The following is a 12,467-nucleotide window of genomic DNA, read 5'->3' as shown; positions in this document are numbered from 1 at the left end:
CTGAGAAGACTTTAGAAGACCCACTCAACTGTTGGTGGAACCCACCGCCTATGGCAGCTACTTTTCCCTTTCGTCAAAGATTTTGTCGCGTACTGACTTGGGCGTCTTTCCGACGCGTTGAAATGCGCCGCTACCGCGTAGCATAGCTCTTCTTCTTCACAGAAAGCACAACGATTTATATGTGTAGGCTCTCCTTCATTCACGCCAACTCCTCTGAGCTCGTGACTCTTCGAGCTTTCATTAACCTGAAGGCTCCGACTGCCATTCGATTAATTTCTTCTTTCCTTCTGCACATATCACTGATATTTTTCGAAGGATGTCAAATATGAAGGTATGTCACTACTCTAACTCTAACTTTGTTGAATTAGAATCATCGATTTAGAAATTCTACAATCATGAATTATCAAAACGATTAACTAATAATGATGGCCCTGCATGTGTTATATTTGCAGAAAATGGTGCTGAAAGTGGCGATCGAAGATGAGAAAAGCAAGAGAAGGGCCATAAGAGTTGTTGCAGATGTTGAAGGTAACTATCAATCCAATATTTATCCATTGCAATTCTCGTTACAATGAGAATTTGGTTTTGCTTAGTGATATGATATTTGATTGCAGGCGTAGAGTCTATTGTAGTTGATATGCATAAGAGGGAGATATCCGTGATTAGAGAAGCAGATCCTGTGCTTCTGTAAAAGAAATTGATGAAGCTCAGATTCAAAGAGTTACTGCGGGTATCCTTAAGTGGATTGCAGATTCTTGGAATATTTCAGGATCCGACGGACATTGGCGTAGTCAATTTTTTTACAGCGCCCATGTCCGTCAGATAATTGACCGTGCCATGTCCGTTGGATCCCAAAATATTCTGGGAATCTGCAATCGACTTAAGCTCACCAGCTGCGGAGCGTGGGTCCTGCCAAAAAAGAGAAGGCGACTGCAGAGACTCCGACAGTTGTGTATCATCATCAAGTGAATCCCCAATATGGGTACGGGCCTTATGAAGGATACTCTTCATATACTGTCGTGAGAGGCGAGGACCCCAATGGCTGCACAATTTGTTAGACCTATCATGTCCTATTTCTTCTTTATGGGGGAAAGTATGGGCTTGGGGGAGACAATAGGTGGTCTCAAGGGAATTTCAGGAGACGATGTAAGCTACTTCTAATGCTGTAGCAGCAGCTGGGAACTAGTTACTTTCAGAGGTAATGGGACAATGGGGGATTGCTTACCTTCCTTAAATATACAAATGTATCTACTAGGTCTACAACTATTTATTGTAGAAGACGTCACCAAAGGGTGTTCACTGGCTAATTGAAGGGAAGCCTATGTTAAGCCGACAAAGGCCCAGAAATAGATTCTAGTGCAAACCACTAGGCTATTTAGAGCTACCCTTCGATCTTCTTTTTAATTTTATTTTTATTTTTTTATAATTTTTTATGAGATTTTCAATTTTAATTTTTTAGAATTTTTTTATGAGATTGCAGATGCACTTTTAATATATAACTAAATTCCATGCTTATAAAATTATTTGAATCACAAAGCTCAAACATACTATTTCGAAAAATCCTTTCTATGAACCATCGGTGGGACTATATGTTATCAAATTATTTGAATCACAAAGCTCAAATTTACTATTTGAAAAATCCCTTCTATAAACTATGGGTGTGATTACTTGTAAATTGATTCTAAGGATTAAAATTTATTATTTTGAAAAATTCATAGACTACTTGTTCCAAATACCAAAATTCTAAAATGGTAATGAGATTTGTTTTCATAATTATACCATCTACACTAAGAACTGATAAAGCCTCCAAAAATTTGAAATTGCACAGAACTTCCATTCCACTGTAAAAAAATCTATAAAGGGGATATTTTGGAGGTGTTTTATAAAGATGATTTTGGGTTTGAATTTGGGTTGTTCGCTATGGTGGATGACGGCAGTAAGAAAAACAATAATGATGAACAGTGTAAGCGCAATTCTATTTCTCAGTCCAAAAAAATGTGTTGCCTTTAATCCTCTCATGGAATGGAATGGAGAACATTTATGTATTAAGGTCTCCTTAAAAAAGTTGATAGTGCATTTTTTTATATAAATTATCCATTCTAGATCGGAAATTTCAACAATAATGCATAAAAATGGTGTGCAATATCACCATCAAATCCAATCCAAATACCATCAAATCAAAACACCAATATCTCATCCATCGGTTCGAAAAAGAATTAGCTTCTCTATCTCAAGCATGAGAATAGGAAACAAGCTCTACACCTTATCTTACTTGAGTATGATAATAATTGATGAAGATGACTTGACTGCGATAGATAATAGATGAAGATGCAAAAAGATGATTTTTTGGTATATTAATTTGGTGCCAAAAGCTGAAAAAATATTTCACTTCATTTGAACCAAATACATGATAGTGTAAGAGAAAAGATACTATTGTTGGAGGTACTACACACCTAGGACCTTCATTACTGGCACATGTGGACACTTAGTTAGAGCATGGGACTACATGCAAGATCCTTTCTGCATGATTTACTCCCTGATTTTCTCCTCTTTTCACTCTGCAACTGGCTAGTTCTTCTGCATGATTTACTCCCTGATTTGCTCCTCCTTTCACTCCGCAACTGGCTAGTTATTTTGCATGATTTACTCCCTGATTCGCTCCTCCTTTCACTCTGCAACTGGCTAGGTCTTCTGCATGATTTACTCCCCCTTTCACTTCGCAACTGGCTAGTTCTTTTACATGATTTACTCCATTATTTGCTCCTCCTTTCACTTTGCAACTAGCTAGTTCTCTCCGGAGCTTGCTGTAGGTGTTGAGTCCTCTCATTGATCACCACTATGCTCATTGCCTTGGGATATTCACCCAGTAATGCTATATCATGAGCATTTTAACCTATTTTCTGAATCAATCATTCTTTTTGTTCTTTCGATTCTTTTATTGTTTTTCTCTGCAAAGCTGTGTGTTCAACCTTTACTAGCTAGATTCATCTGTGCAAGTTTTCTAACACATTTACATGGTATCAAAGTCCACAGGTTGCTAGATAAAAGGCACACCAGTACTTTATTTTGCATGTATTACAGCTTGGAGATCGAAGATCGACAGAAAAATGGATTTTCCCAAAACATCGATCATAACACCGTACAACTATCACAAATGGAAGGACCAAATGGCTCGATACCTTCATCAGAAAGGGTTGTACAGGATTACCATGGCTGCAGAAGTGGAACCCACTTCAACCATAGAGAAATCCAAGTACCTCAACCGCATGGATGAGGCCCATGGATCCATATGCATGTGCATCTCCCTAGAGTTGCAGTTTCATATATCTGCCTGCAATACTCCCAATGAGATTTGGAAAAAGGCTGAAGAACTCTACGGGAAACAAGATGAGATGAAAGGACATCTACTTGAAGTGGAGCTGCTATCATTGGATCCACGGAACTATGACAGAATTCAAGAATTCTTCACCAAATATAATGATCTATTGCTGCAACTCAAGGGTTGTGGAATTAACAAATCCAAGGAGGAGAGTCATCAAGTTCTCTCTATTATGTCAAAGTTCAAACCAGAATACTTCACCTTTGTGTATACATTTCATTCAGTAAGGCTCACAACAGGTAAATCCTACACTATGCCTTCTCTCAAAGAGTTCATGGAGTCCCTCACTTTTGAGCAAGATAAACTCATTGGCATGGGGAAAATCAAACCTCCAAAAGTGCATGCACTTGTTGTGCATGATGATAGCCACAATAAAATCACAGATTTGATTCAAATAAGAAAAATCAGCACCAAAAAGGCAAGGGAAAAGCGCATTCCCATCCAAAGAAGGAAGGGTACACCAAGCCCTTCAATGACTCCTCCAGCTCCAGAAACGAGAAAGGAAAGAAAGGAGACAAATGAACCTATTGTCACCAAGGATTCCATCTGGAATCCTCCTGCATGAAGAAACAAATTGACCAAATGGCAGAAATCCTTCAGAAGCACAACCTTGGGGACCACATCCCTCAGGCCACCAAGAAGAAAACTGAGGATCTGCCACATGGGAAAGGTAACAATTTTCATTCTTTAGTTGCAATTAACTCTTCCCCTGATGCATGGATTATAGATTCTGGTGCATCACATCATATGGCTACTACAAAGGAAGTCTATTCCTCTTTGGATGCATGCAAAGGACCTCCCATCCTCATGGGAGATGACTCACCTATTGAGGTCACCAGAAAAGGTAGAGTGGAACTTTTACATGGAAGCTTTGAAGATGCGCTTCATTTTCCAAAACTTTTGGTAAAGCTGCTTTCACTGTATCAGATTACTCATTCCGACACCAGAAAGAGAGTGGAATTCACTCCAGATGCAGTGAACATATATGACCTACATAGCAGCTCCAAAATTGCAACTGGTGAGGTAAACAATGGAGCTAGACTGTATACATTTTCTGAATTTATTGAATCTGAATCCTCCTTATTGCTTACACATGTTGATGATAGTAGTAGGCTTTGGCACGAGAGGTTTGGTCACTTAAATTACAGGTATATGTAGTAGCTAAGCAAGCATGAGATGGTGGAAGGCTTGCCAAAGATCAGTTTCTCCAAAGGAGTTTGTGAAGGGTGTGTCCTTGGCAAACATCTTAGAGAAAGGTTTGACACCGGCAAGACTCACAAAGCATTCTCTCCTCTAGATCTGATCCATATGATCTCATGGGGCCTTTTCCTCATCCTTCCATCAACAAAGCAACGTATGTGCTTACATTTATTGATGATTTCTCATAGTGTACTTGCATGTATCTTCTCAGGACCAAATCTGAAGTTTTTGTGCACTTTGAAGATTTCAAAGCACTAGTTGAGACACAGTCAAAGAGAAAGATCAAAGCCCTCCATACAGAAAATGGGGGGGAATATGTTAACACAGCACTTCATAACCTTTTCCTTGAGTCCGGCATATAGTTGCAGCACACAGTTCCACACACTCCACAGTAGAACGAAGTTGCTGAGAGAAAGAACTGATCTCTCAAAGAGATGGCTTCCTGCATGTTGCATGCTAAGTGACTACCACATAAGCTATGGGATGAAGCACTTAATTGTGCTAACTACATCTAGAACAGATCTCCTCATAGGCCTATTAAGGATCAGGCCCCCTTTGATGCTTGGAGCGGCACTAAACTGGAGGTCACCCACTTCCGTGTTTTCGGCTCCTGAGCATGGGCCAGGATCCCCTCTGAAAAGAGGAAAGCTCTTGATCCACAGAGCATTGAGTGCATCTTTGTTAGATACCCTGATGGTGTGAAGGGATACCGACTCCTGATTTCCTCTATGGAAAATCTCATCATTGAGCGAAGTGTTAAATTTGAGGAAAGTCTCTCGCATGCACCTCAATTTCCACATGCAGACACCTTTTATCTACCTCATGTCTGAGATGATGACTCAGTACACTCAGATGCAGATACAGATCATGCAGATGCCGAGGTAGAGCATGCAGATGCAGAGATAGAGTCTTCATATACAAATCCATTGCATGCATATGATGATCCACATCCAAGCCCAGATTGGGCTTCCAGTAGTGAATCAACTTCCCCTGTCATAAATCAAAGAACAAGGAGCTTAAGTGAGATATATGCACAAGACCACCCAACTACTAGATATGGTCTTGTGGGGGATAATTCTGATCTACAGAGGACTAGCTCAGAGTTTATTGAGCCTCCTCTTGCCCTCACTGCCACTGAACCAACGCCATCTTAGCATTGTCATTTGGTTCAGTCTTCTAATCCGCAGTTATGCTGAGGCTGCTCGACATCTCTCTTGGGAGTTCGCCATGGAGGAGGAGTATAACTCCATCCTTGAGAACCAAACCTAGGATCTGGTCCCCCTTCCTTCAGGAAGGAAACTTGTTCAATGCAAATGGGTCTACAAGACCAATAGTGCTGCAAATGGGAAAATCACCAGACAAAAAGCCAGGTTAGTAGCCAAAGGCTTCCAGAAAGTGCATGGCATTGATTATGATGAGACCTTTGCTCCACTAGCAAAGATGGATTCCATATGCCTTGCACTTGCCATTGTGGCTGCCCAGGGGTGGGAAGTACATCAGATGGATGTGAAGAATGCCTTTCTTCATGAACACCTATCGAGGAGATCTACATGGAGCAGTCATGTGGTTTCATTCAAGATTCATCTTTGGTATGTAGACTGGAGAATTCTGTCTACAACCTTAAGCAGGCCCCAAGAGCTTGGTAGGTGAAGATGGATTCTTTTATCTTATCACAAAACTTCGAAATATGTAAGTTTGATCTGAATGTTTACATGCTTAGGACACATGATTCTCTTCTTATCTTAGTTTTGTATGTGGATGATCTCCTGATCACCAGCAGCTCGGCTTCAGCCATTGCTGTAGTGAATAGGGCCTTGCATGATAGGTTCTTGATGAAAGACATGGGTCCATTACACATATTTCTTGGTCTTGAGATAAGCCAGGATACCACAGGCATAAAACTCTCTCAGGCTAAGTATGCACGGGATCTCCTCAAGAGATTTCACATGACTGACTACAAGTGAGCACCGACTCCTTTTCTGTCTGGGGTTCACCTTGAGGATGGAGGTGACACTCCATTAGTTGACAGTACTCTCTATCGACAGCTAGTGGGGAGCTTACTATACCTCACCCACTCCAGACCAAATCTCTCATATACAATAGGGGCAGTTTCCAGATACACGCAAGAGCCACATGAGCTACACTAGAATGCTGCCAAGTGCATCCTCCAATATGTGTAGGACACCATCACCTTCGGGATTCACTATGCAGTAGGCACTGCATTGAATCTACTTAGATTCATAGATTCTAATTGGGTGGGCGATAGCATTGATCGCAAGTCCACCTCCAGATATTCACTCAGTCTAGGGTCTAGCCCTATCTGTTGGTCGAGCAAGAAGCAGGCTGTTATTGCTCTCTTCAGTTGAGGCCGAGTACAGAGGAGTAGTCAACATCACCATTTAGGCTCTGTGGCTACAACACTTCCTCACTGAGTTGGGCGTCCAGTTCCACGAACCCACTGTCATCTGGTGTGACAACCAGAGCACTCTCAAATTTTGCAAGGATCCAGTACAACGGCAGCGGACGAAACGACAGCGGATGAATCACTTAGAGATCCATATGCACTACATCAGAGACTTATTACATGATTGGGTCATTGATTTGCAGTTCTATCCTCCAGCAGAACAAACTACAGACATCTTCACCAAGACATTCACTGAGTAGAAGTTTCACTCTCTGCGCGATCGTCTTGGAGTGAAGGACACAGTTGCTGAGCAACTGTCTTTTCTTCCTCTTCTCTTTTGATTACATTGTATTTTGAGGGGGGGGGGGGTTTCCCACGAGGTTTTCCCTCTTTCCTCAATTTTAGTACAAGTTGCACTGTGTTTTGGGTGACCTTTGGCCTTAGTTGCCTGGGCCCATTTTCTATTTTTCCCCATAGTGGTGTTCAAGGGGGGTGTTGGAGGTACTATACACCTAGGACCTTCATTACTAGCACATGCAGACACTTAGTTAGAGCATGGGACTACATGCAAGATCCTTTCTGCATGGTTTACTCCCTGATTTGCTCTTCCTTTTCACTCCTCAACTAGCTAGTTATTCTTCATGATTTACTCCCTGATTTGCTCCTCCTTTCACTCCGTAACTCGCTAGTTCTTCTGCATGATTTACTCCCTGGTTTGCTCCTCTTTTCACTCTGCAACTGGCTAGTTCTCTCCAGAACTTGTTGTAGGTGTTAAGTCCTCTCATTGATCACCATTATGGCACATTACCTTGGGATCTTCACCCAGTAATTCTATATCATGAGCATTGTAACCTATTTTCTGAATCAATCATTCCTTTTGTTCTTTCGATTCTTTTAGTTTTTTTTGCTCTGCAATGCTGTGTGTTCAACCCTTACTAGCTAGATTTGTCTGTGTAGGTTTTCTAACACATTTACAACCATAGGTTAAATAGAAACAAGTTTGAAGTCACCTTAATGGCACACTTTTCCAACCATATACTAGAGTAGCAATAAGTTTATTTTCAATTGTAAATACACTTTTTTATGTTCTAAGTATTTGTTAAATCACTTAACAAAATCAATTTTTTGTGCTATGTAAATTAATATGAAAAACGATTATTAAAATTTATCTAAATTGCACACTTTTCCAACCATATACTAGAGTAGCGATAAGTTTATTTGCAATTGTAAATACACTTTTTTATGTTCTAAGTATTTGTTAAATCACTTAACAAATTCATTTTTTTGTGCTATGTAAAATTAATATGAACAACAATTATTAAAAATTATCTAATTAGGGAGAAAATGTTAGAGGTTAAATATGTTATTATATATTTTTGGACAAGTAGAGATTTCATGATATATATAAAAGAAATGAATTTCATTAAATATATGTAACTTATCACAAGAAGATGCAATCTATAAGATATAAAGAACGACAATTAGGGAAACCATAAAAACCTTAGCCATCAACAAAGATCCACAATAAACAAGCATCAATAGTGGAATGTCCTCATTAGTTCAAACATCTGTTTTGTATCACATAAGATCTCCATAACAACATTGTTGTCTTTCATAGGTTTTAGCAATGTTGCATCACACAAGTACATGGTAAAAAACTCTAGTGTTACCCTCCAAATCTACAAGTACATCCAAGGGTTTGAATCCTGTTCACGGCGTTGGACCCACCAACATTCAAGGGATCTCCCCAGTATGAAGTTCCAACTAGACCTCACACTATTTGATGTAGGAGTCCCATCTGGTACGATGACCCAGTTGCCATTATCTTAAAGATATGCCTTAGCTCTTGCTTGTCAGCACGTGAGAGTGGTCTGCTTTGTCTTTGAACAACAAGGTTCGCGTGCCTGGTGAGTGCTAGTGTTACTTGTGTCAAGGTTCTTTCACTGTCGAGGGAGAGGGTGGAAGTGAGTCTCTAATCGAAAGGGAAGAGTCCCAACTCTATCCAAGACACACAACATAGCAGGACATCTGCAACTTCCGGTGGATTAGTCCACACGGATGCAACAGTCACAAACACACAATGAACGGATGAGACGTACAACACCTAGCAGAATAGTCCACGCAAGTGTGACGGTCGTTATAAAAAGTTTATGGGAATGGTTTTTTCTAGTGTTTGGCAAGGTAGCCCACACGGGAAAGACATCGTTAACAACTTATACAACACATTTTCATAAGCATATGTATTAGAACAATAAAAATAATTCAATTGTCTTAACACATGTTAAAGAAACATGCATTACAAGTGTCCAATGAATAGCCTTACAAACAATTACAATACATGTGTGAAAATGTGGTGGCCTGTTAACAGGCTTCTGAGGTAAGCGAAACTTCCAAAACACATCGGTGCACCATACATCACTAACCCCATAAGCGGGGCATTTGAGCCATTGCTCGCTCCTCAATGAGAATATTACACACTCTCAAGGCTATGTGGTAGGAGGCAAGGTGAAAAGTCTTTTGCATGTACAAATGAGGAGTATTTATAGCCAAGGGTACAACTGGCCCTTGTGATGGTTCGACTTCCCTCATGACTATTTGATTTTCAAGACCTTTCAACTTTACAAGACTCTTCAGATTACATGTGGGTCTCTTAGACTTCCACATTACATTACATTGATTTACAATAGTATGGCCCACAGTAGTGATGTGGATGACATGACTCATGACAGTTCTAGTATGTTCATGTTCCTGCTGGTGTCCATGTCGAGTTTCAGTGCTGCCGATTGATGGATGTGCTCTTGGTGTATCATAGCTTCACCTCCGCATGGCAAGGTGTGCTGACTCTTCGATGGCCTTGGTGTTCTCTTGATGTTGTATGTGCACATTGCTCCTTTGCTTGTACTTTGGCATGCTTCACGTGTTTGTCTCTTCCTGAAAAAATATCCTCGCATACATTGTCTATTCGCGAAAAAATGTCCTCGCATGCATTGTCCGTTCGCAAAACAATGTTCTCGCATGCATTCTTCATTTTTCTGTTCGCAAACAAATCTACTCACATGTTCTCTCATTGCTCATCATGTTCGCCTTCCCGTCATGTCTCATCTATGTACCTATATCTGCAATCACTCATGACGAGATGACATCAAATCCATAAATCTCCTAGTTTACCATGATGCATTTTCGTTCGCTTTTGGATGCAAGTGACTGGAAAAGAGTACAAGGTTATGAAATTGCGTAAGGCATATTTCAAGCTAGGATGCGGGCTTCGGGCACTGCCAATGAAAATTGTGCAAAAGTCACTAGGAGACTAAGATGGACAATCCGGATCAACACTAATTGTTTGTGGGATCTGGCTCGGCTGGAGGGCAGATATGCGTAGTTTTTTTAGGGATTCAGTGTAGGCAGCAGAGGGGGTTGGCAGCAAAAACTATGCAATTCCCCCGGGGAGCTAGCAGCGAGCAACAGGATGCTTGCTAGAAAAAATGCGCAATTTTTTCAGGGAGCTGGCAGCAGGCTGTAGGAGTGCTGCTGGCAAAAACTGCACAATTGTTGGGAGGCTGGCCTACTAAACATACCATCACAGTTTCTGACTTGATTGGGATGTTGGGCAGCTAGGAGACTGCTCATGAAAGCTACACAGTTTTCCGGGTGAGCAGCAAGCCGGATGACTGGTTGGAAAACTGCACAATTTTTTTAGGGATATAATGATGGACATAGGATGTATGTCTAGTATGTCTGCGAAATTTTTTTAGTCAGTGGAGCGGGCATGCTTTGTAGCTTTTGCACAATTTTTTAGGGGAGTGAGTCCAGGGGTCATTGCCCAGTCAAACTCTTCGGTTGACTAGCTAGAGGCTTGGTTGATGTGCTTGTGGGCAACGCAGATTGAAATGGATTTCTGGGAAACTTTTGCGTTGTTATGGGTGACATTCGGTTGAGTTGATTCCAGGGTTGCACAATGCAGACTGCTTGGGAGGCAGCCTCAAGCTCTGCACAATTATGGGCAACAGTACTTTATCACTAAGAGCTGAAACTGTGCAATGTAGCTCAGTGAGGGTCCGACTATTGGAGGGTGATACCGTCATCAGAACTTCAGAAAAATGACTAAGTGTGTGAGTGAGTGAACTTGTGCTTACATAACCTTGCGAATACACACCCAACATGACTCGATGACAAGACGCCTCAAACCATCAAGACAACATATACTCAGTGTGACTAACCGACGGTGCAAGTGACAAGTGCGACACTTGTGATAGATCGTTGAATGACCACAACGATGCTTCTGTGACAGTGCATACAACTACATGTGTGAGTGTGACAGATGTTCACATAGAAAATAGAACTTGTACACATAAAGAGTGAACTTGTGCATGGCCAAAAGATGGTTTCAAGCGTGACATTGGGACCAACATGCAAAAATGTGTTTGTTGAACGATCAAGTGAGGAGGGTGCAAAGACTCAACACAAGCTCACGAGATGAGCCCACATGCTCGCAAACATCAAGGAAAAGCCCAAGGAAGGCTTTGAAATTGAATGCAGGCCAAAATATTGGAGGGTGTTACAGCCGCTACAACACTTGGTGACACACTGGTTGAATTCCAGCTTCTTTGTTTCGGTTCATTGACAACTTAGGCCCTTGGTCTCTGAGGGAGTACTGAATCATTGTGTGGGCTTACCCCATGGATAAACATGGTTCACTTTTCACCAACTTAGTCAAACACAACAACAAGTTGCAGCTCGATCACAGTGTTTCAAAATCAGGAAGGGTAGTTTGGCTTGCGAGTTAAAAAATTTTAGAGCATAAGTTTTCATCTCTGGTGTTGCTCCACTTCCAACAGGCCTGGACAATACCCCGAGAGAGTCACGTAGTAACACAAGCATTACTCCACTACCAGCGAGCCTAGTCAGTACCCCGATGGAGTTGCATACTTCACCTCTTTGTGTAGGAAGTCTTTCTCTTCTTTCGCCTTTGTATTTTAAAGATCACTATGCATAAGCACTTCTTTTTTTGGGGGGGGCGGAAGAGGGATCCCAACGTATTGAGAGCAGAAGAGGTTGTTCCTTCAGAGAAGCATGTAAGACCTCTAACATAGGTTTGTCCGTTTAGATTTTCCCCTTCTCCATCTATACTAGTTGGATGAGCTTAAACACATAGAGCAGAAGGATGAGTACGGGCATGGGGTTTTTGAATGTGGATACAGGTTCATGGTTGGACCCAAGCTTCCCTTGTAGACGGTGTGTATTTTCCGTCAAGACTTCATTGGGCGAATATTATAACCAATCCCAGAGAAGATAGACACAGGACTGGCCAAGTGTTGTAGTGTCACAAGCCTCTTAAGATCTCCGCCACATACTCATTCAAAAGCCAGAACTTGGTATGGGGAAGCACTTATTTACAAAAAAAAAAATAGTAGCATACTATGTAAACAAAACAAATGGAACAGAAATATAAAAGTAAGACGAAAAGACAACAAGCAAGAAAAGTGA

The 12,467-nt window shown here is 41.1% G+C and overlaps 1 pseudogene; it reads left to right on the top strand.

Annotated features, from left to right (window-relative positions):
- Nucleotides 1-452: 452 nt before the first annotated feature.
- Nucleotides 453-1,058, top strand: LOC149177278 (heavy metal-associated isoprenylated plant protein 12-like; annotated as a pseudogene).
- Nucleotides 1,059-12,467: the final 11,409 nt, after the last annotated feature.

The sequence above is a fragment of the Pinus tabuliformis genome, chromosome 4_1 (assembly GCF_031772625.1).
Source record: "Pinus tabuliformis cultivar Carrire ecotype Pingquan chromosome 4_1, CPIR1, whole genome shotgun sequence".
Classification (NCBI taxonomy): domain Eukaryota; kingdom Viridiplantae; phylum Streptophyta; class Pinopsida; order Pinales; family Pinaceae; genus Pinus; species Pinus tabuliformis.
This window is presented reverse-complemented; position numbering and strand designations above follow the sequence as displayed.